Raw genomic sequence first — 24,448 nt, forward strand, 5'->3', positions numbered from 1 at the left:
CCATGAGAACTTAGATACATAGGTGGCCTCAAGAAATGAGATTAAGATCTCTGTAAACAGCATTAGCATTCTCAAATCAACAAAGTAAAATGCTTTTGAAAGAACCTCACAATGGAAAATTTTAAATCGGCAGTGTTCGAAAATGTGCCTGGGAGCAATGATAACATATGTGTAGCATGTTGTGAGGATTATGCTAATATATTGTTACTACATAATTGGAGGAAGAATAATAAAAGTAGAATAGATCACAGACATAAAAATAAAGTTAAAAATTTAAAAACAATATATTTTATATTTGGAAGACAGTATGGGTTTTTCTTACAAATTAGACATAAACATGTCTAATATTATAATATTTCAAATTATCAACACGGTAGATCTACCTAATAAAGGGAAATATTCCATAGTTTTGAAAAATATACTGTATATATTTTTTAATGCCAATGTGCAACATTTAAAAAATGTTACAATACACTCATCTGAATGCAAATATGCTGGGCTAATACATTCTTTCAACATTTCATGTGAAACCCCACTGTCCAGCTGTCTACTATCAACACAGTCATTTGGAATGAAGTCAGACTTATACCTCTAGTTCCTCCAGGTAAAGAAGACTCAGTCTTATCTGAGGATATTCATAACTAAATCTAAAGCATAATCAATTTTTCCCCCTATAATATAAACTGAAACTGTATAACTCTGAATCTAGTTTCTCAGCTGGAATGTGATTTCCTGCCTCTCTCACTGTTGAAGATACAACTAGCTTTCAAGGCCAATCCAAGTAAATTTAATTTTCACGAAGATTCCCTCTTCTACCTCAGTCTACTTCAATGTTTCTCTAAACTGTGAACTCTTAAAATACATGGCATTTGACACGGAATTAAACACTATAATTGCTCTCTACTTCTCATGTTAATTTGCATTTTCTTTCAAGTTAGGCTGAGATAGGTATCAACATATGACCTCTACTTCTCCTCTCACAGCAACAAAGAAATGTTCTCTATAGAAATAGCATTTAAGACTGTTAGCAGTGTCCCATTTTCTACAAAACGGTCTGGCCTTTAAAAATGGGGGAATGAAGCCAATCCATAGATTGGGAGAAAATATTTACAGAAGGCAAATCTGATAAAGGATTGTTAGCCAAAATACACAACGAACACTAAAAACTAAATGATAAGAAAGCAAACAACCTGATTAAAATATGGGCCCCACACCTTAAAAGAAACCTCACCAAAGGAGAAAGATAGATGGCAAGTAAACATATAAAAAGAAGCTCCACATCATATGTCATCAGGGAAATGCAAATTAAAACAACAAGGAGATACCATATACCTATTAGAATAGCCAAAATCTAAATCTGGAACCTCAATATCAACATCAAATGCTGGTGAAGATGTGGAGCAACAGGAAATCATTCACTGCTGATGGGAATGCAAAATGGTACAACCATTTTGGAAGACAGTTTAGCTTTTTCTTGCAAATTAAACATCCTCTTATCATATGAACCAACAGTCATGCTCCTTGGTATTTAACCAAAGAGTTAAAAACCTATGTCTAAAAAAACTGTCCAGGGATGTTTATAGCAGCTTTATTCAGAATTGCTAAAACAAAAATAATTAAGATGTGCTTTGGTAGGTGAAGGGATGCATAAACTGTGGTACAACCATATAATGGAATATGATTCAATACTAAAAAGATATGAGCTAATTGAGACATGAAAGAACACCAAATACCTGTTACTAAGTGAAAGAAGCCAATCTGAAAAGGTTACATATTGTATGATTTGAGCTATAAGACATAATGGAAAAAGCAGAACTATGAACAGTTGAAAGATCATTCATTGCCAGGGGTTTGGGGAGTGGCGTGGGGGATGAAATGGCAAAGCACAGAGGTTTTCTAGGGCCCTGGGAATATTCTATATGACACTATAATGGTGGATACATGTCACTATATATTTCTATGAACCCATAGAACAGAAAATACCATGACTCCTAATATAAACCATGGACTTTGGGTATTTATAATTTATCAATGTAAGTTCATCAATTATAACAAAAGTACCACTCTGCTAAGTGGACATTGATAATGAGGGAGGTTATACATGCATACAGGCAGGAGGTATGTGGAAATCTCTGCATCTTCCTCTCAATCTTGCTGTGACCTTAAAACTACTTTAAAAAATAAAGTCCTTTTTTAAAAAATGGGGAATATGAGTATTGGGATGATAAAACAGAAACAAGCCATAAAAATTACTATAGCCTTTTAGTGACCCACATAAAATATGGTAGTCTTTACACCATAACCCTACCTTATTTTATTAAGAACTTTGGATGACCATACCCTAAGAAGCCTTTATTACAGGAGCAATCATTTTCATATTCCAAGTGTAATTTTAAAAATTCCAAATCAGGGACACCTGGGTGGCTCAATGGTTGAGCATCTGCCTGCAGCTCGGGGTGTGATACAAGAATCAAGTCCTGCATCGGGCTCCCAGTGGGGAGCCTGCTTCTCCCTCTGCCTATGTCTCTGTCTCTCAAAATAAATAAATAAATCTTTTTAAAAATTCCAAATCAAATCTTTTTTTTTTTTTTAAAGATTTTATTTATTTATTTGACAGAAAGTGAGAACACAAGTAGAGGGAACATCAGAGAGAGAGGGAGAAGCAGGCTCCCCACCAAACAGGAAGCCCAATGTGGGACTCTATCCCAGGACCCCAAGATCATGACTTGAGCCAAAGGCAGACACTCAACCAACTGAGCCACCCAGGTGTGTCCAAATCAAATCACAAAATAAAAGAAACAAAATGTTAAGGAATCACCACTTAGGCCTTATAGATGAAACCTTGCTTATCCTCATAACACAGGTGTTCACAGGACCAATGGTATATTTTTGCCTAAATTATGTATTTCATTTTTCCCCTCTTGAGATAACCTGTAGTTCTCCTTAGCAAAGACCTCTTGAAAAATACAATTACACTTTGATTTTCTCACATTTTTACCACCCTTATAGAACTGGTAGCTCTGGACCTAGAAAGCCACTCCACTGCTGCCCGCTCCTAGAAAAAGGAGGCTCAATCTGTTTGCTTATTCTGTGGTCAGAGCATAGAATGGCTCGGACAGCAACACCACCATGCTTGATAGAAGAGCTGAGGCCAGAGGGGTCATTTGTGATTCACACAGCCAAGGGAAATAAAGACAAACCTTTTATTTCTTTATCATGCCCTAAATAAGGGAAGAATCTCATGAATTTAGTGGAAGACATGCATGTTTTCATATTAGTTTGAACACAGCTCTGTCACAGCACTGATCATGAAGTATTATACAAGTTAGCTTATTTGTTTTTTTTTTTTTTTTAAATTTCTTTTTTATTTATTTATGATAGTCACAGAGAGAGAGAGAGAGGGAGGCAGAGACACAGGCAGAGGAAGAAGCAGGCTCCATGCACCGGGAGCCCGACGTGGGATTCGATCCCGGGTCTCCAGGATCGCGCCCTGGGCCAAAGGCAGGCGCCAAACCGCAGCGCCACCCAGGGATCCCTACAAGTTAGCTTATATGTCCATCTTCCACACAGCCCAAGAGTTACTTGAGGTTGGGGTCACTCAGGGACCATGCCTTTTCCATCCTTATAACTTTGCACAATGTCAGGCACATAGTGGGAATAAGATAAGACATATTTCTGAAAAAGTGAACAATTAGAGCTGTACAGAATTCGAATTAACTTTTAAACTGCTAGGGGCAGCCCAGATGGCTCAGCAGTTTAGTGCCACCTTCAGCCCAGTGCCTGATCCTGGAGACCAGGGATCATGTCCCACATCAGGCTCCCTGCATGGAGCCTGCTTCTCCCTCTGCCTGTGTCTCTGCCTCTCTCTCTGTGTGTCTCTCTCATGAATAAATAAGTAAAATCTTAAAAAAAAAAAAGTTGTTAGGATTTAAAAAAATAAAATAAACTGTTAATTAAAAATTTACCTTGTCAGTTACTTCCTTTTTATTTGAGCTATAATTGACAAGCAACATTATATTAGTTTCAGGTATATAATAATGATTTGATATTTGATATATTTCACTGCCACCATATATAATTTCAAAATTGTTTGTGATGAGAACTTCTAAGATTTACTAACTTTCTAATATGCAGTATATTATTAACTAGAGTCATCATGCTGTACATTACATCTCTATGACTTACTTTATAACTCAAAGTTTGTCCCTTTTGACTCCCTTCACCTATTCCCTGTCCACTGACCATCTTCCTCCAACTCTGGCAATATATCAACTTATTTTCTATATCTGAGCTTGACTTTTTGTTTTGTTTTTCAAGATTCCATGTGTGAGATCATTCGATATTTGCCTTTCTCTGACTCTTAACTTAGCAGAATGACCTCAAGGTTCATGTCACAAATGGGAAGACCTCCTTATACCTGAAAAATATTCTGCTGTATACATTCACTATGTTTTCTTGATCCATCAAGGACACAGGTTGCTTCCATGTCTTGGGTATTATAAATAATAATACAATGAATATGGGAATGAATAACCTTTCCAGTTAGTGTTTTCATCTTCTTCAGATGAACACCCATAAGTAGAATTGGAGGATCATATGAAACTTATTTCATTTCATTTCATTTTTTTAAGATTTTTATATTTTAGAGAAAGAGAGAGGGAGAGAGAGAAAGAATGCATGAGGAGGAAAGGTAGAGAAGGAGGGAAAGAAAGAGGAGAATAAGTCCCAAATAGATTCTATTTTGAGCCAGACGTGGGGCTCAATCTCAGGACCCACGGATCATGACCTGAGCCAAAACCAAGAGTCAATGCTTAACCAGTTGAGTCACCCAAGTGCCCCCATATGAAACTTCTATTTTTAATTTTTTGAAGAACATTCATATTGTTTTCCATAATGGATAGACCAATTTACAGTCTCACCAACAGTGCACAAGTGTGGAGAAAAGAGAACACTTGTGCACTATTGGTGAGACTGTAAACTAACATATACCCTGTTGTAGTTCTAATTTGCATTTCCCTGATAAAGTGATACTGAGCATCTTTCCAAGGGCTTAATGGCCTTATGTACATCTTCTTTAGAAAAATATCTATTCAGATCCCCTGCACTTGGTATGGGGGTAATTGAATGGGTTGGTATTTTGGTGTTGAGGTGTAGGAGTTCTTATAGTTCTTATATATTTTAGATCTTGGTCTCTTATTGTATATAACATTTGCAAGTATGTTCTCCTGTTGTTGGTTTCATTCACTGTGCATTATACAAGTTAGCTTATATGTCCATCTTCCACACAGCCCAAGAGTTACTTGAGGTTGGGGTCATTCAGGGACCATGCCTGACCATGCAAAAGCTTTTTAGTTTGATGTAGTCCCATTTGTTTACTTTTATGTTTGGTGTCAAATCCAAAAATCATCACCAACACAGACATCAAAATTACCACCTGTATATTCTTTCAGAGTTTCATGGTTTCAGGTATTATGTTCAAGTCTCCAATCCATTTTAAGTTTGTTTAGGTGTATGGTGTAAGATAATGGTTTAGTTTCATTCTTTTGCAAGCAGCTGTCCAATTTTTCCAAAATTGTTTTTTTTTTTTAAGATTTTTATTTATTTACTCATGAGAGACACAGAGAGGAAGAGACATAGGCAGAGAGAGAAGCAGGCTCCCTGAGGGGAGCCTGATGTGGAACTTGATCACAGGACCCTGGGATCACAACCTGAGTCAAAGGCGGATACTCATCCACTGAACCACCCACGTACTCCAACATTGTTAATTGAAGACACTGTCTATCCCTATTGTCAGTTCTTGGCTTTATCATGAATTAATTGACCATATATGCATAGATTTATTTCTGGTCTTCCTATTCTGTTCCACTGATCCTATGTATTGGTTTTTATGACAATACTATATAGCTTTAATTACTATAGGTTTTTAATACATATTGAAATCAGGGAGCATGATGCATACAGCTTTGTTTCTCTTTGTTAAGACTGCTTTGGCTATTTGGGGTCTTTTGTGGCTCCATATAAATTTTAGGATTATTTGTCCTACTTCTGTGAAAAATGACACTGAATTTTCATGTGTCTAAATAAATTTTATTTCTTTGATAATATTGCATTGAATCTGTAGGTTATATTGGGTATTAAGAACACTTTAATGATATTATTTCTTCCAATCAATCAGCAGGGAATATCTTTCTATTTGTTCATGTTGGTTTAATTTCTTTTATCAATGTCATACTTTTCAGTGCATAGGTCTTTTGCTTCCTCCTCAATTATGTTTATTCCTAGGTATTTTACTCTTTTTTAATGTAATTGTTAATGAGATAGTTGTCTTAATTTCTCTGATAGTTGTTATTAGTGTATAGAAACACAAGATTTTTTAAAATTCAAGTATAGTTAAAGCACAACAGATTTCTGTATATTGATTTGTTATTCTATAACTTTACTGAATTCAGCCAGCTTTTAAAAATATAGGGGATCCCTGGGTGGCTCAGCGGTTTGGCGCCTGCCTTTGGCCCAGGGCGCGATCCTGGAGTTCCAGGATCGAGTCCTGCATCAGGCTCCCAGCATGGAGCCTGCTTCTCCCTCTGCCTGTGTCTCTGCCTCTCTCTCTGTGTCTATCATAAATAAATAAATAAATCTTTAAAAAATAAATAAATAAATTCTAAAAATATATATATTAGTTATTCATTACTGAATATATTAGGCAATCTTAGAATCATTAAAAATATGAGCAGTCTAGAAGCAGTGGTTTTCAGACAATGCCTACTATGTCAGCAGTAACTGCATCTCCTGGGAACTTATTAGAAATACAAATTATTGGCCCCCATCCAAGACCACCTAAATGAGATACTTTGGGGCTAGACCCAGCAATCTATGTTTTCACATGCCCCCTCAGGGTATCCTAATGCACTCTCAAGTTTGGAACCACTAGCCCAGAACTAACTTCTATCTATAAGAAATAAGGCAGATAGAACAAGTTGAATAACACCAGAAAAAGCAAAGAGACTTCCAAAATATGAGACCTTGTACAGGACGACTGGCTGGTTCTGCAAAAAGTGACACAGGAAAAACAAGTGATACATTAGAAGAGATTTAGAAGTGTACGGGCGTACCTTGTTTTATGGCATTTTACAGATATTGTGGGGTCTTGGTTTTTGCTTCTTTATAACTTAAAAGTTTCTGGAAACCCTATGGCAAGCAAGTTGATCAGCACCAGTTTTCCAATAGCATTAAGCTCACTTTGTGTCTCTGTGTCACACTTTGTAACACTCATACTATTTCAGTGTTTTTCTTCTTCATTATAATTGTTATGGCAAGTTATGATCAGTGATCACTGATGTTATTATTGTAATTGTTTGGGGGTAATCACAAACCATGCCCATAAAAGATAGTGAATTTAACTGAGAAAGTGTATGTATTCTGACTGCTTCATTGACCAGCAGTGCCCCCACCTCTCTCTCTCTTCAGGCCTTCTTATTACCTAAGATAATAACAATATTGAAATTAGGCCAATTAATAATCTTATAATGGCCTCTAAGTGTCGTGTAAAAGAGTCATGTGTCTCACTTTAAATCAAAAGCTAGAAATGACCAAGCTTAGTGAGAAAAGCATATCAAAAGTGGAGACAGACCAAAAGCAAGGCCTCTTGTGTCACAAATTGTAAATGCAAAGGAAGAATTCTTGAAGGAAATTGTAAGTGCTTTTCCAGTGAACACACAAATGGTGAGAGTCAAACAATTATATTCTTGATATGGAGGAAGTTTTAGTGGTCTACGGAGAAAATCAAACCAGCCACCACATTTTCTTAAGCCAAAGCATAATCCAGAGCAAGGACCTAACTCTTGTTTGAAGCTAGCAGAGGAGCAAAGGATAGTTCATAAGGTTTAAAGAAGGAAGCCACCTCTCTCCCTAACATCAAAGTGCAAGGTGAAGCAGCAAGTGCTGAAGTAGAAGTTGCTGCAAATTATCCAGATGATTTAACTAAGATAATAAAGGTGGCTACACTAAATAACACATTTCCAATATAAGACATAACAGTCTTATATTGGAAGAATATCTCATCTAGGACTTTCATAGCTAGAGAGAAGTCAATGCCTGGCTTCAAAGCTTCAAAGGACAGGCTGACTCTCCTGTTAGAAGTTAATGCAGCTAGTGACTTTTTGCTGAAGCTAATGCTCATTGGCCATAGGAAAATCTTAGGGTCCTTAAGAATTATGCCAAATCCACTCTACCTTTGCTTTATAAACGGAAAAACAAAATCTTGATGACAGCACCTTTGTTTGCAACACTGTTGACTGAACATTTTAAGCCTGATGTTGAGACTTACTGCTCAGAATAAACAAAAGATTCCTTTCAAAATATTACTATTCATTGATAATGATAATGCACCAGGACACCTAGGTGGCTCAGTGGTTGAGTGTCTGCCTTCAGCTCAGGGTGTGATCCCAGGATCCATGATTAAGTACCACATCGGGCTCCTTGCATGGGGCCTGCTTCTCCCTCTGCCTATATCTCTGCCTGCCTCTCTCTCTCTCTCTCTCTCTGTCTCTCATGAATAAATAAATAAAACCTTTTAAAAAAAAAGATAATGATAATGCACCTAGTCAGTCCATCTCTAATGGAGATATACAATGAGATCAGTAGTTTTATGCCTGCTAACACAACATTCATCCTAACAGATCAAGGAGTCATTTTGAATTTCAAGACTTATTTAAGAAACAAGTTTCATAAAATTATAGTTTCCATGTATAGCAATTCTTCTGATGGATCTGAGCAAAATCCATCTAGAAAGGTTTTATATTCATCTAAATTAAAAACCTTTTAGAAAGGATTCACCATTCTAAGTGCCGTTCAGAACATTTGCAATTCATAGGAAAAGGTTAAAATATCAACATTAACAGGAGTTTAGAGGAAGTTGATTCCAGAGGTGCTTGGGTGGCTCAGTCAGTTAAGTGTCTGAATCTTGAATTAAGCTCAGGTCATGATCTCAGGGTCGGGAGATCAAGCCCAGCATCGGTGGCTGGTATGGTGTCTACCTGAAATTCCCTCTCCCGGGATCCCTGGGTGGCGCAGCGGTTTGGCACCTGCCTTTGGCCCAGGGCGCGATCCTGGAGACCTGGGATCGAATCCCACGTCGGGCTCCCGGTGCATGGAGCCTGCTTCTCCCTCTGCCTGTGTCTCTGCCTCTCTCTATCTCTCTGTGACTATCATAAATAAATAAAAATTAAAAAAAAAAAAAAAAGAAATTCCCTCTCCCTCTGCCCCTGCCTCTACTGGTCCCCCTGCTTGCATGCTTGCTTGCTTGCTCTATCTCAAATAAATAATAAATAAATAAAATCTATAAGAAGAAAAAAATGTTGATTCCAGTCCTCAAAAAGAACTTCGAGTGGTTCAAGGCCTCAGTGGAGGAAGTAACTGCAGATGTGGTATAAATAGCAAGAGAACTAGAATTAGAAGGGGAACCTGAAGACATGGCTGAATTATTGCCATCTTATGATAAAACTTGAACAGATGAGGAATTGGTTCAAGAAAGTGATTTCTTAAGACAGAATCTACACCTGGTGAAGATGCTATGAAGATTGTTGAAATAACAACAAAGGATTTAGATTACTACAAAAATCCAAAAAAAAAAAAAAAAAAAAAAAAACCAAAAACAAAAATCCATTTGATAAAGCAGTGCTGGGTTTGAGGATGGATTCCAATTTTGAAAGAAGTTCTGTGGGTCAAATGCTATCAAACAGCACTACATGTGAGATAAACTGTAAGAGGGAGAGCCCATCAATTTGCAAACTTCATTTGTTGTCTTATTTTAAGAAATTGCCACAGCCACCCCAACCTTCAGCATCCACCACCCTGATCAGTCGGCAGCCATCAATATCAAGGCAAGACCCTTCATCAGCAAAAATATTCACTAAAAGCTTAGATGATGGTTAGCATCTTTTAGCAATGAAGTTTTCTTTCATCAAAATACGCACTGTTTTTTAGATGCAATGCTATTGCAACTTAAGAGACTATAGTATATTGTAAACATCACTTTTATACACACTGGGAAACCAAAAAATTCATTTGACTAGTTTTATTGTGATATTTGCTTTATTGTGATGTTCACTTTATTGTGGCTTTCTGGACCTAAACCCACAATGTTTGTACCTATAATAAAATTAAATGTGTTGAACTTGCTTGTATCATGATTCAAATAAACTCAATACAAAATGTTATTTTGAAAACACTTGGGAATAATTGGCTATAGATGGGGTGTATTACATGGTAACACTGAATTCTTACTAACTTTGCTAAGACCTAAAATTTGCCTAAGTAAATATCTATGTAAGAAAATGTCCACATTTGTTAGAGACACATATTGAGGTATAAGAGATGAAATGACATGAATACCTGGGATTTGCTTTAAAATACAGAAAAAAGGAAAATAGTGAAAAAGTGTGGAAAGTCCTAATCACTGTTGAATTTGGCTGATATTAGTAGTTTGTGTATTATTTTCTTTTTCAATACATTTTAAATTTTCAAAATAAATTTTGAAATTTATAACACTTCTGATTAGTTTGATGAGTCTCCTCCATTTCAGATATTTTTACATAACAATAACTTATTCAACATTTAAAGAATCATTAACCCATGCTTAGAGCAGCAATCTAAGCTCATAGGATTGATCTGATCCAAGTTTTTTGAAGCCTGAAAGTTATAAAATTTGGTGATGGGGCTCACTTATTTGAAAAAAAAATTGATACAAAAGAGATTTAATAAGAGAAAAATCACAAATTATGAGGTTCTAAAAAGCCTATAAATGCTACTACTATCATCACAAAATACAGTAAAATTTAGAATGTTAATTCTAAAAATTAAGTAACTCCCTGGCACATCTCTGTAACACTGTCTTCTTTTCACATTTCCTGGCTGCATGCTCTTTGATTGCTTCTTCATATGACAATTATTTTGTATTACCACAGCCTATTGAGAATTGAAAAATGATTCAGTCTTTATTTTAGCCTGTCTGATGGAAATGTGTCTTTTACTATTGGTAGTTTAGAAACTTTCCTTTGCTCTTCAAATTTATTATTGCTAATGTCATGCAAATTGTTACATTGTTTTCTGTTGAGGAAACCCTTAATCAAGTTCTTTTCATGTCTAACCCATGAATTTTTAGGGTATTTCAAGTTTTCCTGGGAAGTGACTGATATCTTCATTAAAATGGTATTTTATGATATTACATTTTCTTAATATTGGTATCTTCTGTCAAATTCAGTATGAAATTTAAATCTTCCCCTGGTGTGTTAATATAATTCATTCCTCATCATTAGTTGTATTTTTCTTACTCCTAAATACTGCTGTTAGTAAGATCTAAAATTTCTATTACAAGTCAGTTACTTCTCAGTGTCAGAATGTCTACTGATTTCCCTTCCCTTTATTGTTTTTCATATTCCATTAATATTTTACCTGAGTTTTCTTTCAATCATTTGGTAAATAAATATAAAGACAACAAAATGATATAGTCTTCATATATTTCAAAGTAGGCATTTGTAATTTCTCACTTTTGTCAAAAAGATTTTTCTGGGGTACTTGGGTGGCTTAGTCGGTTAAGTGTCTGCCTTCATGATCTTGGGGTCCTGGGATCGAGTCCCATATCAGGCTCCCTGCTCAGTGGGGAGCCTGCTTCTCCTCTCCCTCTGCCATTCCCCCTGCTTGTGCTGCCTGGCTTTATCTCTCTCAAATAAATAAATAAAATATTTTCTTAAAAAAAGATTTTTCCACATGTTAATTGAAATGTCATATTTCACAAGACATCTCTGTTTTAATACTTACAACTGCATGCGAATCTGCAATTACCATTGATATAACCATGGATTGATATATGTTATTTGATTTACTGATTTTCCATTGTGTAAATACTTTTCAATGATTGAGGTTAACCTTAAACAGTTTTGGATAGATAAGTCACAGGGGACATTTCATCTTGACATTGAGTGTCCAATAGTGAACCAAATTTGATAATTACTTTGAAAATTCTCATGGAATTTTAGTTATTTCAATATTATTCCTTTTCCTCATAACTCTGAAAGATAATGTCTCAATTAATAATTTTAAAACTAAAGTATTTTTTGGCATTTCAAATAATACCAGTTTTTCAGGCCTGTTCTTCAAGATGTATGTTGGCTAGAACAGTGCTTTTAATTGGCATGCACTAGTATCACCTGAGGATGGTTGGTAAGGAGGAATATCACAGACAAGAGGTCTCCCTGGAGGAGTAAGGGAGTCAAGCCCTAAATTGAGCATCCCTAGCACTGGAGATCTGTACCATGATGACAAACACCCATAAGGTCTGGCTTTGAAAATCAATGGGGCTTAACTCTGAAGCTTTAAAAATCAGGGGTGCTTAACTCCAGGAGAACTGGAGGAGTATAAAAAACTAAGTCTGCTACTCTGCTTGTAAAAGGCCAGCATACTATCTCACTAACTCCTAGACCAGAGCATAGTGGCAGTGGTTTGAAAAGTTCCTGAACTGTATGTGAAGATTTACTGATTAACTTTAGGTATTTGTTGGAAAGGTAGGGATCTTTAGGCATTTTCTTCAGGAATGTCAGTGCTAACAGACACTATCTTTCTTGCCTCTTTCAGGTTAACTGATCAGATAATAGCAAAAGGTACTTTTGACACGCTCCATCTACCTGGCTAGTACTGCTTGTCCTGTGTTCTGTTAACTCATCCCACCCAATATGCCTACCTGGCAAGTAACCCTCCAAAGCAGCTCCTGTCCCACCATATCTGGCAGGCAGGTTCAGTGAAGGCCAGAGTCCTTCCGAAGTCACTACTGCCATGCCACACCCAGTGGGTAGTCTAGGCCAGGTTCAACACATCTCCAAAGTAGCTCCTGCCCCAAAAATTGGGGCGGGGAGGGGATAGGCAGTCCTGACTATTAGCATAACCACAACAGTTTTGGCTTGGTTTCTCACCAAACTGCAGTAGGGGTTAACTTCACCCACCACCAGCATGCCCACATCTGCTATAGCTGGGTTTCTCAGTCAGCCACATTGGGGCCAGCCCTGCTTAGTGGTGTGCCCACAGTAGTTGCTGCTGGTCATTGCAACCAGCCATGCTGGGAGTGAGCCCTGATCATCAGCATAGCCACAGCAGGAGGGTGCACCCAACCCACATAAAGCACACCCCTGGAGCATTTGGTTCTGGTGACCAGATGAGATTGTATTATGGGCCCCATAAAATACCTTCTACATAAGTCCACTACTTTCAAGACCAGGAGGTATAGATGACTTACTTAATACATAAAAACAAACACAGAAAGTCAGACAAAATTAAGAGACAGAACATATATTCCAAGCAAACAAAACCAGACAAAACTTTAGAAAAAAATTACTAAATGAAATGAAGATAAGCAATCTGGCTCATAATGAGTTTAAAGTACTGGTCAAAAAGGATGCTCGCCAGACTTAAGAATGGATGAACTCAGTGAAAACATCAAAAAAGAAATAGAAAACATAAAAAAGAACCCATCAGAGCTGAAGATAAAAAAAAAAGAAAAGAAAAGAAAAAAAAGGAAAAGAAAAAAAAAGAAAAATACACTAGAGGATAACAGCAGATTAGAGGAAGCAGAAGAATGGATCAGAAATCTGGAAGACAAAAAAAAAAAAAATTTTTTTTAAAAAAGGGATCCCTGTGTGGCGCAGCAGTTTAGCGCCTGCCTTTGGCCAAGGGCGTGATCCTGGAGACCCGGGATTGAAACCCACATCGGGCTCCCAGTGCATGGAGCCTGCTTCTCCCTCTGCCTGTGTCTCTGCCTCTCTCTCTCTCTCTCTCTCTCTCTCTCTCTGTGACTATCATAAAAAAAAAAAAATTCAGAAATCTGGAAGATGGGGTAGTGGAAATCATCCAAACTGAACAGCAAAAACCAAAAAAATAAAAACAAAAATAAAAAATGAGGACAGGGTAAGAGGCCTCGGGATGACATCAAACACACAAACATTCACATTATAGGGGCTGCAGAAGGAGAGAAGAGAAAGGAGCTGAAAACTTACATGAAGAAATAATAGTTGAAAACTTCTCTAACCTGGGAAAGGAAACAGATGTCCTGGTTCAGGAAGCACAAAGAGACTCAGAAAAGATGAACACCAAAAGGTCCACACCAAGACACATAATAATTAAAATGTCAAAAATTAAAAATAGAGAATCTGAAAAGCTGGAAGAGAAAAGCAAATAGTTACATAACAAGGGAAAGCCTATAAGGCTATTAAACTGCTAATTTTTCAGCAGAAACTATAGTCCAGAGAGGAATGGCAGGATAAACTCAAATGCTAGCAAAAATAAATAAATAAATAAATAAATAAATAAATAAATAAATAAATAAAATAAAATAAAATAAAATAAAAATAGATAAAATAAAACCAAGAATACTCTACGTAGCAGTTATCATTCAGAATTGAAAGAGGGATAAAGAGATTCCCAGACCAAAATTAAATAAATTAAAATTTAAATTAAAAAAAAAAAAAACACAACAACAAACCACAAAAATAACAACAAAAAACCGTTAAAGCAGTTCATCACCATTAATCAAGCATTAAAAGAAAAGTTAAGGAGACTTCTTTGGAAAAAGCCAAAAGTACAAATAAAAATGTTATGACGGGAAATTATTCCTGGTAAAAGCAAATATAGAGTAAAGGTAGTAGATTAATCACTAGGTTAAAAATAAAAGTAGTAAAATCAATTATATTGGCAAAATTAGTTAAGGGATACACAAAATAAAAAGGTAAAATACAACATCATATACACAGAATGTAAGAGGGGGAGAGAGTAAGAATGTAGTGTATTTAGAATGTATTTGAACTTAAATGACCATAAACTTAATATAGGCTTCTATATACAGATGTTGTTACATATGAACCTAATGGTAACAACAAACCCAAAACCTGTAATAGAAACACAAAAAAATAAAGAGAAAGGAATCCATGCATGAGACTAAAAAGAGTCATCAAATCACAAGGAAAGAAAGCAAGAGAAGAAAGGAACAGAGAAGAATTACAGAAACAACCAGAAAACAACTAAGAAAATGACAATAAGTATATACCTATCAACAACTACTTTAAGTGTAAATGGACTAAATGCTTCAATCAAAAACATAAGAGGATTGAATGGAAAAAAAAAAGAGGTAGGGTAGCAACACTTCTATCAGGCAAAATAGACTTTAAAACAAAGACTGCAATAAAAGGCAAAAAAAAAAAAAAAAGGCATTACATAGTCACAACGGGATCAATCCAAAAGGAGGACATAACAATTTTAAGTATCTTTGCATGCAAGTAGGAGGACCTAAATATATAAAGCAAATGTTAGAGATATAAAGCGAGAAATTCACAGTAATACAATAATAGTAGGGACTCTAACACCCCACTTATATCAATGGGTAGATCACCCAGACAGAAAACCAATAAGGAAATAGTTATTTTGAATGACACATTAGACCAGATGGACTTAATAGATTACAGAACATTCTATCCAAAATGAACAGAACATACATTCTTTTCAAGTAAATGTGAAACATTATCCAGGATAGATCATGCTAGGCTTCAAAACAAGTCTTAATAAATGTTAAAGGACTGAAATAAAAATTAGACATCTTTTATACCCAAATGGCATGAAACTAGAAATCAATCACAAGAAAAAGATGGAAAAAACAAAAATACATGGAAACTAAACAACATGGTACTAAACAACCAATAAGTCAATGGAGAAATCAAAGAGTAAAATATATATATATATATATATATATATATATATATATATATATATGTATATATATATATACACACACACACACACATATATATCTTGAGACAAAAGCAAATGGAAACACAACAAAATCTTTGTGATGCAGCAAAAGTAGTTCTAAGTTTATGGCAATACAGCCCCACCTCAAGAAAAAAAAAAAACTCAAATAAACAATTTAACCTTACACCTAAAAGAAAAGGACGAACAAAACCCAAAGTTAGGGGAAGGGAAAAAAATAAGAGAAATCAGAGCAGAATTAAATGAAATAGAGACCAAAACTATAGAAATGATCAATGGTTCTTTGAAAAAATAAAATGCACAAAATTTAACTAGACTTAAGAAAAAGAAAAGACTCAAAATCACAAATGAAAGTTACAACCAACAACACAGTAATACAAAGGATTACACAGGACTACTTCAAAAAATTATATGTCAACAAATTAGGCAATGTAGAAGAAATAGATACTTTCCTAAAAACATTCAATCTTCTTAGACTGAATCAGAAGAAATAGAAAATCTAAACAGACTGATTACTGATTCATTTTTGTTACTACTAATAGGAAATTCCCAACAAACAAGAGTCCAGGCTGAGATGGCTTTACAGGTGAATTCTATCAAACATTTAAAGAAGAGTTAAGAACCTTCTTCAGGTGGAAGGACATAAGATGGTGTAGTAGGAGGACCCCAAACTTGCCTCATCCCTCAAAAACAGCTAGATTCCTATCAAATCATTAGTAATACCCAAGAAATCAATCCGAGGACTGACAGAACAAAGTGCACAACTAGGAGAGAAAAGGCCACATTGTGGTAGAAGTGCAGAGACATGGTTTGGGAGAGAAACGGATCATGGGTACTATAGAGGGGAGAGAGCCCTGGTGGTAGAGAAAGAAAGAGAAGAGTGCATAGGAAATTTTACAAGGAAAATGCTGGGTAAATGGAAGGGGCTGACTTTTGTGAGGTTCTGCTATCAGGCGGGGCTCAAAGACTAGAGTTTTAGAGGTCTGTGGCATGGCTGATGTGGAGCCCTGAGAGCACTGCAGTTCTGTGAAAAAGGCAGGCAGATAAGCCAGCAGGCAGATAGCATGGATCACCTAAGACACATAAGGGACAGCAGTTCCTCCTTCCTGGAGCCCACTCTTGTGTGAGTGCGCTTCTGGGCCAAACTTGCATCAGTCCCAATGTAACAAGACTGTCCCCCAGAAGACCAGTGCAGGTCTCACCACAGCAGATCCCTAAAGTCTGGAGTCTTAAAACTCAGCAGGCCTGGCTGGGATAGAGACCAAAAGTGCACTACACTGCTCCAGGCAGGCAAGCAAGCTAGACCCAGACAGTGTGGAGGCAGGACATCTGGGACACCCAAGGGAAAGTTGTCTGCTTTTCTGAGAGGGCTTCCTCGAAAGTGGCAAACATGAACTTCCCTCTCTGGGGAAGAAGGAGCTAGCTGGTGCCATTTCCCGCCCTTGCTCCTAAGCATAAACTAACTTTAGTAAGTAGCAAAGTGCCAAAAATGGCAGCCTAAACTACATAGACTAAGCCTCATGCGCCTAAGCTCTGCAGGTGCTGCTTTTCTTAGGCAAGCATGCCTTAGAACCAGAGCAGCAGGCCTCTCCTCAGGGATGAGCACAAACCCCCACAGGTACCACCACATAGTGCTGCAAAGCTTCAGATCTATTTCAAACAGATTCAAGTCTCTTTTAATAAGCAGACCAGAGCACACTTAGTTAAAACTCACCACATTCTGGTGAAGGTCCAAACACTCCCCACTGTAGGAAAGGGAAACTGCAGACCTAAGGAATAGAGTAACCAGAACACAGCACCAGAGACACTTCCTGAAGCAGCAAACCATGGACAACGTATGACCTCTTCTTCATAAAACCATTACTCTCAGGAGCAGCAAACCTAAAAGGCTTTTCTAACATAGAGAAGAAGACAGAGACCTAGACAAAATGCCAAGATGAAGGAACGTATCCCAAAAGACAAAAGAAAAGGTCACAGCCAGCGATCTAATTGAAACATACATAAGTAATATGCCTGACCCAGAACTTAAAGCATCAATCATAAGGAAACTAGCTGGGTTTGACAAAAGCATAGAAAACACCAGGGAGTCCCTTACCACAGAGATAAAAGAGCTAATAACTAACCAGGCTGAAATGAAAAGTGCAATAACTGAGATTTAAAACTGACTGGATATAATGACCATGGGGATGAAAGAAGCAGATGAATGAATAAACGATATAGAAGATAAAATTATGGAAAATAATGAAGAGGGGGAAAGAAAATCATGAATTGGATCACGAATGTATACTTACAGAACTCAGTGATTCCATAAAGCATAACATTCATAAAATAGGAGTCCCAAAAGAAGAAGAGGGAGAAAAGGGAGCAAAATGGTTATTTGAGGAAATTATAGCTGTAAACTTCTCTATTTTAGAGAAGGAAACAGACATCTAAATCCAGGAGGCACTCCAGAGAACTCCCATCAAATCAACAAAAGCAGGCCACACCAAGACATAATATAGTTAAATTTGCAAAATATAAAGAAAAAACCCTAAAAGCAACAAGACAAAAGAAGTCCCTAACTTATAAAAGATAACGAAATAAGATGAGCATATCTCTCCACAGAAATTTGACAGGCCAGAAGAGAGTGGCAATGGTATATTGATAAGATGCTGAGCAGAGAAAATATGCAGCCAAGACTTCTATCCAGTGAGGCTATCATTCAGAATAGAGAGGTAAAGAGTTTCTCAAACAAAAACTAAAGGAGTTCATGACCACTAAATTAGCTCTGCAGGAAATTCTTAAGGAGACTCTTGGAGTGGGAAAGAAAGATCAAAAGCAATAAAGACTAGAAAGGAACAGAGAAAATCTCCAAAAACAATGACAAAACAAGTAATAAAATGGCACTAAACACATATCAATAACTACTCTGAATGTAAAATTGGACTAAATGATTCAATCAGCAAACATCAGGTATCAGAATAGATAAAAACAAGCAAAATCCATCTATATGCTGCTTCCAAGAGACTAATTTTAGAAGAGAAGATACCTTAGGGTTGAAAGTGAGGGGATGGAGAAACATTTACCATGCAAATGGATATCAAAAGAAAGCTGGAGCAGCAACACTTACATCAAGTGAACTAGATTTTAAACCAAAGATTTTAACAAGAGTTGAAAAGGGTGCTATATCATATATGCTATATCATATACCTCTGTTATGATATAGCACAACAGAGAGATCTATCTACCAAGAAGATCAAATAATTGTATATGTTTATGTCCCCAACTTGGGAGCACCCAAATACATAAAGCAATTGGTAACAAACATAAAGGAACTCACTGATAATAATATAATAATAGTAGGGAACTTTAACACACCACTTACATCAATGCACAATCATCTAAGCAGAAAATCAATAATAGTGTCTTTGAATGACACACTGGACCAGATGGGCTTATCAGATATATTCAGAACGTTTCATCCTAAAGCAGCAGAATACACATTCTTTTCAAGTGCACATAGAACATTCTCCAGAATAGATCACATACTGGGTCACAAGTCAGGCCTCAACAAGTTCAAAAAGATTGAGAGCATTCCATACATATTTTCTGAACACAGCGCTGTGAAACTTGAAGTGAAATACAAGAAAAAATTTGGAAAGACCACAAACACATGGATATTAAAGAACATCTTACTAAAAAATGAATGGATCAACAAAGAAATTAAAGAATAAATTAAAAAATACATGGAAACAAATGAAAATGGAAATACGATGACCCCAAATCTTTGGGATAGAGCTAAAGTGGTCAAAACAGATGCATATAGCAATACAGGCCTACCCCAAGAAGTAAGAAAAAATCTCAAATACACAACCTAACCTTACACCTAAAGGAGCTAGACAAAGAACAACAAATGAAGTTGAAAGCCAGCATAAGCAGGGAAATAATATAAATTAGAGCAGAAATAAACTATATAGAAACAAACAAAAAACCCAGAATGATGAAGCCAGAAGCTGGTTCTTTGAAAAAATTAATAAAATTGATAAATCCTGGGGCACCTGGGTGGCTCAGTCTGTTAGGTGTCTGCCTCCAGCTCACGTCATGATATCAGGGTCCTAGGATCCAGCCCCACATTAGGCTCTCTGCTCCGCAGGTAGCCTGCTTCTCCCTTTCCCTCTGCCCCTCTCCCCTGCTCATGCTCTCTCTCTCTCTCTCAAATAAATAAATAAATAAATAAATAAATAAATAAATAAATAAATATCTTATTAAAAAATTGATAAATCCAGGAAAAAATTGTTAAATCCCTACCCAGACTTACCATAAAGAAAAGACTCAAATAAATAAAATCACAGATGAGAAAGGAGAAATCACAACCAACACCACATAAATACAAACAATCATAAGAAAATATTATGAAAACCTATATGCCAACACACTGGACAATCTGGAAGAAATGGATAAATTCCTAGAAACATGTAAAATACCAAACTGAAACAGGAAGAAATAGAAAACCTGAACAGACCAATAACCAGCAAATAAACTGAAGCAGTAATCAAAAATCTCCCAACAGCCTCGTGGCTTCTGCAGTCCAGCTCCCCTGCCCTAGAGCCCAGTGCCACTGCTGCCATGTCTTCCAGGGCCAGCATAAAGGCCATGCAGCACCTAGTGGAGCAGCTCAAGCTAGAGGCCAGTGTAGAGAAGATCAAGGTCTTGCAGACAGCTGCAGAGTTTCAAGAGTACTGACTTCAGAGATGCCCTGCTGGCAGCTATTTCAGCTGGAAGCAATTGCTTCCAGAACCCCAGATTCTGTGCCTTATTCTAAAGGCTATAGGGAAGAAATTCACTGAGGAATGCTTTTAAGCATGAAGTGATGAAAAACTGTCTCCAGGTCTCAAGAGAACATTTTTCTCCAGCCAAATGATTTCTAGATATTTCAGACCTTTCCTGTAGCCTGCTCCTAAAGCCAAAATTCTACCCAAATTGGTGAGTTCCTACTTAGATAAGGAAACTCATTTTAGGGGTAGACTAAGTAATAATGTCCTGACTCTTTTGGCAAAGTGTTTTTATATATAAGACAAATAAAATGTTCCCCCCAAATACACCTGTTTCTACACCTGGAATATTTGTCTTGTTTACTGGATGTTTATATTTTGGGAAGGAAAATATTTTTGTTAAAAAAATGAATATTTGTAATTTGTTGTTTCTAAGGTTTTTATACCATAACAAAACTTGTTCTTTTCTCACAGATCTAGTGTTTAAAGATAAACAAGTATAAAACTGGAAAAAGAATAGGCTTTATTAATCAAAGGATGTCTAGATTTCTCTGAGAATATTGTTTTATTTGTAACTATAAACATGGGAGTTATTTCTTAGCAAACTTGTTTGGAAAGATTCATGTTGTGTTGTGTATTAGATTGCCCCATCATATCATATGTATGAAGCAGATTTGGTCTTTCTTAAGTTCCTCTATTTTATGGTTGTGGTTGTACTTTAAAAAAAAAAAAAAAAAAGAACCACATCGTTTCATGTCTTTTTAAGGAAAAGATTTAGTTATGTATTCTAGAGAGAGCACACGTACACAAGTGGGGGGAGGGCCAGAGGGAGGAGGGAGGGAGGAAGAGAGAGAGAGAGAGAGAGAGAGAGAGAGAGAATATCTTAAGCAGATTCTAAACTGAGTATGGAGTCCAATGGAGGGCTCAATCTCACAACCCTGAGATTGTGACTTCAGCTGAAATAAAGAGCCTTACACTTTGACTGAGCCACCCTGGCACGACTATTTCATGCTCCCCCTTCCCCCACCCCTATTTCATGGCTTAAAAAAAAATGTTTAAATGTGATTTCAGAACATTGCAATGATTAAAAACCAAATAATGTGAAAAATACTACAACCTAAATGAATTCTTAATGTCACAAGTGTTTTACTTTGATGATGTCTCTTCAATTTAATCTCAGATGCATTTTTAAAAAATTTTAAGAAAGAGTTATTGAACACTCATAAGAGCAGAGTGGAGAGGAGCAGAGAGAGAAGGAGAGATAGAATCTTAAGTAGGATCCACACTCAGTGCAGAGCCTGACCTGGGGCGTAATCTCATGACCCTGAGATCAAAGCTAGAGCCAAAATCAAGAGTTGGATGCTCAAATGACTGAGCCACCCAGGCGCCTCTAATTTGGGATACTTTTAAAAGGATACCTTCTGTTTGTAATAATCTTTGATGACTTTTGAAATAAAATTTCTGCTTAATTAAAAAAAGTCTCCCAACAAACAAAAGTCCAGGGCCATATGGTTTCACAGGGAAATTAATAATTAACAGTTAATATAATCCTCGATAGGGAAAAACTGAGAACTTTTCCTCTATGGACAGGAACAAGATAGCCATGTCCACTCTCACCATTGTTATTTAACATAGTACTGGAAGTCCTATCCTCACCAATCACAAAATAAAAAGAAATAAAAGACATCCAAATCAGTAAGGAGGAAGTCAAACATTCACTATTTGCAGACAACTGACATGCTATTTAGAAAACCTGAAAGACTCCACCAAAAAAAATGCTAGAATTGACACATGAATTCAGTAAAGTTGTAGGATACAAACTCAATATACAGAAATCTGTATATACATCAATAATGTTTCTATACATCAATAATGAAGTAGCAGAGAGAGAAATCAACGAACCAATCCCATTTACAATTGCGCTAAAACCCAATTGCGCTAACCCTAACCCTAACCCTAACCCTTTTTTTTTTTTTCAGAATTGCATTAAACATTTATTTTCACAGCCCATCTTTTACAAAGACAATAAGAAATTCCTAAAGTCCACCTTTGAGTTCTTTTGGGATTCACTTTGACTAAGCAACATTTTTAGTTGAGAAAGGTGTTTCTTTCTATTGCTCATATTCTTTGAGGCGCAAGTGGGTGTTGATTGTCCAGATGTAGGTGTCCTGAATATCAAGGCAGGGCTCTTGCCTTTGGAACCATACATATGACTCAGCTTTGCAGAACTCGGAGTCTTTCTCTCTGGTGTCTTCAGGCTGAGCTTACTTGTAGGAGTGGTAGGACTGCTCTTCAGTGCTGAGAGAAAGCTTCTACTTTTACCATGATGTTTAACTGATCTGTTGCATGTTTTACAAGTAGTCAACAATACACCTTTGGAGTCTTTGTATTTTTTCAAAATTTTTGCTTCTTTAAAACCGAGTCTACAATTTCTTGCCTCTCGGTTAAGAAGTTTCTGTATTTTGGGTATTAGTCTGGACTTAGGTTTGAGGCACACTCTAGAGTTATCTAAAACCAGAAACTGGAAACAGTATGGACATGTTCCTTCAAAAGTGCTGTTATCATCGTGCGACGAGCTGTAGGCCAGAGGAGATACCGGGCCTGGCCCGGGCAGCTGTCGTGCAGTTGCCAAGCCGCAGCCTCAAGGTAGTGCTTCTGCCTCATTGCCACCGCCGCCCCCACGACACGAGCAATCTCCGGAAGATTACAAATAAACAAATAAACTTAACCAAAGAGGTAAAAAATCTGTACCTTGAAAACTATAGAACACTTACGAAAGGAATTGAAGATGACACAAAGAAGCGAAAAAAATATTCCATGCTCATGGACTAGGAGAACAAATACTGTTAAAATGTCTATACTACCCAAAGAAATCTACAAAATACCACTAGCATTTTTCACAGAGCTAGAACAAACAATACTAAAAATTGTATGGAACCATAAAAGACCCTGAATATCCAAAGCCATCTTGAAAAAGCAAAGCAAAGCTGAAAGCATCACAATTCCTAGACTTCAAGTTATATTACAAAGCTATAGCAATCAAGACAGTATGGTGCTGGCACAAAAATAAACACATAGATCAGTAGAATAGAACAGAAAACCCAGAAATGGACCCACAATTATATGGTCAACTAATCTTCAACAGAGCAGGAAAGAATATCCAATGGAAGACAGTCTCTTCAAATAGTGTTGGGAAAATTGGAAAGCTACATGCAGAAGAATGAAATTGGACCACTTTCTTACACTATACACAAAAAATAAATTTGAAATGGATGAAAGACCTAAATGTGAGATAGAAAACCATCAAAATCCTAGAGAATATGAGGCATTAACATTTTTGCCATCAGCTGTGGAAACTACTTTCTAGACACAGCTCCTGAGGCAAGGGAAACAAAAGTAAAAATAAACTATTGGGCTTCATCAAGATAAAAAGTTTCTGCATAGTAAAGGACACAACCCAACAAAAATAAAACTTTTCAAATGGGAGAAGATATATGTAATAAAGGGTTAGTATCCAAAATCTATAAATAACTTATCTAAATCAAAACCCCAAATCCAGTTAAGAAATGGGCAGAACACAATGCCCTTCTACAGATGAATGGCTAAAGAAGATGTGGGATATATACACAATGGAATATTGCGCAGTCATCATAAAGGCTGAATATCTACCATTTACACTCACATAGATGGAACTGGAGGGTCTTATGCTGAGTGAAATAAGTCAATCAGAGAAAGACAATTATCATATGGTCTCATTCATTTGTGGAATATAAATAGTGAAAGGGACCATAACGGAAGGGGGGAAACTGAGTGGGGAAAAGTTAGAGGGGAACACATACCATGAGAGACTCCTAACTCTGTGAAACAAACAAAGGGTTGCAGAAGGGGAGGGGAGT

The 24,448-nt window shown here is 36.7% G+C and overlaps 1 protein-coding gene and 2 pseudogenes across 12 annotated transcripts in view; 1 reads left to right on the top strand and 2 right to left on the bottom strand.

Annotated features, from left to right (window-relative positions):
• Nucleotides 1-24,448, bottom strand: part of NOL4 (nucleolar protein 4) — a 391,120-nt gene that overhangs the window by 108,401 nt on the left and 258,271 nt on the right. The window lies entirely within an intron of this gene.
• Nucleotides 20,407-20,602, top strand: LOC112918812 (guanine nucleotide-binding protein G(I)/G(S)/G(O) subunit gamma-10 pseudogene; annotated as a pseudogene).
• On the bottom strand, nucleotides 22,528-23,249 carry LOC112918811 (UPF0711 protein C18orf21 homolog pseudogene; annotated as a pseudogene).

The sequence above is a fragment of the Vulpes vulpes genome, chromosome 13 (genome assembly GCF_048418805.1).
Source record: "Vulpes vulpes isolate BD-2025 chromosome 13, VulVul3, whole genome shotgun sequence".
NCBI classification, from domain to species: domain Eukaryota; kingdom Metazoa; phylum Chordata; class Mammalia; order Carnivora; family Canidae; genus Vulpes; species Vulpes vulpes.